Below are 4504 nucleotides of genomic sequence, written 5' to 3' on the forward strand. Positions count from 1 at the left end.
ACCTGCCATTTGCTCCATCGTGAGACACACTCTGTCTTCCAAGGTCATAAGTAACCTGCCCTTTATTCTGAAGGGAACCACCATCTCTACCGTCTGCAGTCATTCACCATCCAAACAACCTGGAAAAGATGGCCCAGTAGTTCACTTGCAAATGCACAAAAAGGTGAGAGACCCATGGAGAACTATTTCCCAACAGTGGACAGCTGAGACCAAAAGGACAAAACATTAGTACTTGTTTATTTTTAGACAGTGGGCATGTGAAAGTCATTACATTCTTTTCTATCTTTTTCTATATTTTTTAAACACCGCTTGCCAAAAAAAAAAAAAAAAAAAAAAAGACAAGAAAGAAAAAGGAAGAAGAGCTTTCTCGTAATGGAATCACTACTTCAAGATTTGGTGAGTGTTCCAGCAGAATATGGTGACTTCCCTTTAGGGACATTGCAGAATTCCTGAATTGGATGAGTGGGGCAGGGTAAGGCCCTTCTAATTCAAAGAATCTACAATATTAGGTCAACTTTGAAGGCATTTCAGAACTCCTTAGCTATTCTTACTCAGTACCTCTGCATTTCATCATATTCATAGGTGAACAGGGATAGATGATTGGAAATCTCACACACACACATACACACACACAATTTCCAAATAACTCATGGCTGGGATTATCCACGTTTCTTAATCTCTTTAGTCTTTTCTTAAAGAGGTCAGTGGGAGGGCTGTTATTTTTGCTCCTAAAGCACTGGTGTATGAAAAATGTCATGGTCACAGGAAAGTCAGTGGTGAACAAGATAAACATGACCCTGTCCCACAGAACTTACTATATACAGGAGAAGAGAAATAACTCAACAGAATAATAAGATCTGACTGGCTCTCAGATTCACTAGAAATTGATTTAGCCCTCTCCCCTCCTACCTCTACTCACCCACTCGCTCTCTAAGGAGCCTTTGCCAGAGGGAGTTGGTGTAGTTTTCCTGTGTTTGTCGCATAGAGAGTAATAGAACAGGAGGCCCAGGGAAACCATAGATTAATAAAAGATCCAGTAAGGTGCTGGTTGATAAAAGGTATCTGCTCAGGTAACTCTCCTCTCTTTAGCTCAGATTTTCCTTTTCATAGGAAATTCCAACGTCGAGCTTCACAGCTCAGTTGAATATTTATTGCTTTAAAGGACCCAGCAAACCTAACATACCACTGAAAAGTCCAAAATTAGGATATTCTCTCGACGTCTTTGCCCAAAATGCAACACCCCACATCCTTGGTCCTTTCCTTTCTTCTGCCCCTCTGATGCCATTCTTGTGGCCATAACAGTATGTCAAACACACACACACACACGTGTGCATTTGCTTTCTCTACATTTCTAAAATTTCCTCTTATTCACTCCAAAAGGATGTAGGAGTGGCTACTATTTCTGAAATAGGAATAAGATTAGCTAATGAGGATGGTCTTTTTACCCATCCTCTCAGCAAAAATCAAAACACAGCTACAGTTCAATTTAAGCAAATACTTAAATGAAAATTCAGATTTATAGAAAATATTAAATTGAATTCATGTTAAATCCATTGAATAGTCTTTATTTTTGAAAGCATTCAGAGAATTCCTTTACTTAGCAAGCGTCCCTCACAACTATTTCCCAAAAATATTTACTCAAAGAGAAAATGTACCTGCAGTTTGGCTTTTTCCCAGATTTGATACCAGAGATACCAAAAGTCAGATAAGCAATGAGCAAAATGCAAAAACAGATTCTAGTTTCCTTCAAAAACTGAAGTGACAGTTCTAATCTGCTGCCATCTAAAATGCTGGGCTGCCGCAAATGATTTTGAAAGATGGACTTTATCTGCCCCCTGCTGTATTCTGGGTAAATGACAGGACATCCTAATTTAGCAGCAGGAGACAGAGCCAGACGTGGTGTGTACTAGCACCCCTTACTAGAATAGAAAGGCTATGGCAAAAAGACCGTGCCTGGGCTTCACCACTGTGTCTCCAGAATGAAGTGTAGCTGGAATGTAGCAGGCATGACATTAATATGTGCCGAATGCATGCACATACAGGAAAGGAAGCTGTGCTTACATACTCTGTTTGCATAAGCATAATACCAAGTGCATATAGGCCCAAGGGAAAAAAAAATATTTTGCAATTCTCTGTTCATAAGTGTTTGAAATAAACTGGTGGCAATTGGGCATGACTGACGTCCTCTAATAATTCCACTGGGCTTAACAAAATAATAAATTGGAATATTCAGACTTAACAATAAAGATAGATTTTCTAAATGTTGCTTACTGCCAAGAAATAAATCTTTGAGAGCTTAGGATCTAAAAGCCACAAGGTTAGAAGACAATATGATTATTTCCAAGATGGAGGACTGGTTGAGATATCATAAAATTCGCTGTGTTATCTCTTTCATCCCTTTCTCCAGAGACCCCTGCTGCTACCAGCCCTCTAGTCATTATCCATATATCCCTCAAACACTAGTGAAGGCAAGGACAAAAATAATAGGCATCTTCCTTAGTTGGGGGTGGATTTATTGAATATGAAAGAAGTCACGTTAGGACTAAGATTTAGACATTTGATATACCTTCATACCTACCCTGAAGGTTAGGCTTCTCGGATGAGTCAAAAAATCAGTGTAGGCAGAACAGTTCTAAAGGGAAGATAATTAAGTGCCAATGGATGTGATATAGAAAATGTCGAAGGAGAAATGTTTCCACCAGGGGAATCTTTCTACCAGCTGAGACTGGCACTTGGCCATTTCAGGTTCCTTGCACCAGGCCACTAAACCAGCAAATAAGATGGGGTGCAGTGGGGAATGCTGACCATTTCAGCTGAGGCTGTTGATCTTGGGTGTTAGGGAAAATAGGAGTGCTTCCTTAGACAGGCCGGAGCAATGTTCACAAACTGAGGGGTCCTCCTTGTACCTCCCCATGGAATGCTGCAAGTTAGCAGGACTACAGCAACCTTAGAGAAGTAGAGGGCCACCAAGAACTCAGCTGCTCAGGAATAAAGGTTAGGGTCACTCCACCAGGTAAAGGCAGACCAAGTTGCGGCTGAAGGCAAAAGTAACATGGAGTGGGGAAATATCAACTATAGCCTTATATTTCCCCTTGCAGGTGAGTTACGCTATATAAGAACATATGTTAAATTTTTCCCCTCTCCCTTCCCCAGATACATAGTGTATATAGCCTCTGTGGATTTATTTTACAATTTATCCATGGCTAACAGGGCATTAAGAAAAGAGTGTATTTAAATTAGAAGAATGAACATCAAAATTCTGAATATGGAGCTGAATGCAATCAACTGAAATTTGGGGCTTCCCCTTTTGAGGAGAGCGTAGCATATTTTGTATAAGGGATTGTTGCATTGTGTTCTGCAGGCTAGAGATTTAAGGATGGGGGGAGGGTGTACATTGATGTTGGGCCTCCAGAGGGTGACTGTGGCGGACATCTGTCCCTACCCCGAATCTTTCAAACAGCTTCTTCTCACTTGGATAATTCTCCAAGTATAAATCCTACCTCCCTCATCTGGAAAAACTTTTAAAAACTACATTGAAATTTTGAAATTAACACAACAGGTGTGTTAGAGTCTACTAATCAGGTATACATGTGTAAGACTGTTTTGAACGTGAATTTTCTGAGAAAACAGAGAAGGTCCAGGCCAGCAAAGGCAGCCAGTTCTGAAGTCAATTGGTGACGGGACTGTCTCCACCGTCCACAGCAGAGTCCATGTGTTTTGGCTGGGCTCCATTACATGGTCAAATCTGAGGTGTGGTTCTGAGAGTTGTTCCTAGAAGCTCAACCTAGCTTCTCCAGAAATTCCACAAATTTCTAATAGCCTTTGTGAATCCCTTCCCATGTAGACTAGCTAGAGAGGATTCTATCGTTAGAACTAAGACGTCTGATTAGAATAGAAAAAGTTAGTAGCTATGTGCCCAAGGCAGTTTGCTTTGCCTCTCTCAGCCTCAGCTTTGTCATCCTTGAAAACTTTCAAGCACTGTTGTAAAGACCAGAAATAATACAAAATGTCTTATATCTAAAAAAAAACTCTATGGAGAACAGTATGGAGGTTCCTTAAAAAACTAAAAATAGAACTACCATGTGACCCAGCAATCCCACTCCCGGGCTTAATTCAAAAAGACACATGCACTCCAATGTTCATTGCAGCAGAATTTACAATAGCCAGGACATGGAAGCAACCTAAATGCCCATCAACAGAGGAATGGATAAAGAAGATGTGGCACGTATATACAATGGAATATTATTCAGCCATAAAAAGAAACGAAGTTGAGTTATTAGTGAAATTGAGTTATTAGTAGTGAGGTGGATGGACCTACAGTCTGTCATACAGAGTGAAGTAAGTCAGAAAGAGAAAAACGAATACTGTATGCTAACACATATATATGGAATCTAAAAAAAAAGGTTCTGAAGAACCTAGGGGCAGGACAGGAATAAAGACGCAGATGTAGAGAATGGACTTGAGGACATGGGGAGGGGGAAGGGTAAGCTGGGACGAAGTGAGA

General features: G+C 40.5%; 1 pseudogene; it reads left to right on the top strand.

The window, feature by feature from the left end:
• Window positions 1-372: 372 nt before the first annotated feature.
• Window positions 373-4504, top strand: part of LOC102982100 (DNA polymerase subunit gamma-1-like) — an 11416-nt pseudogene continuing 7284 nt past the window's right edge.

Source organism: Physeter macrocephalus, chromosome 12, assembly GCF_002837175.3.
Source record: "Physeter macrocephalus isolate SW-GA chromosome 12, ASM283717v5, whole genome shotgun sequence".
NCBI lineage: Eukaryota > Metazoa > Chordata > Mammalia > Artiodactyla > Physeteridae > Physeter > Physeter macrocephalus.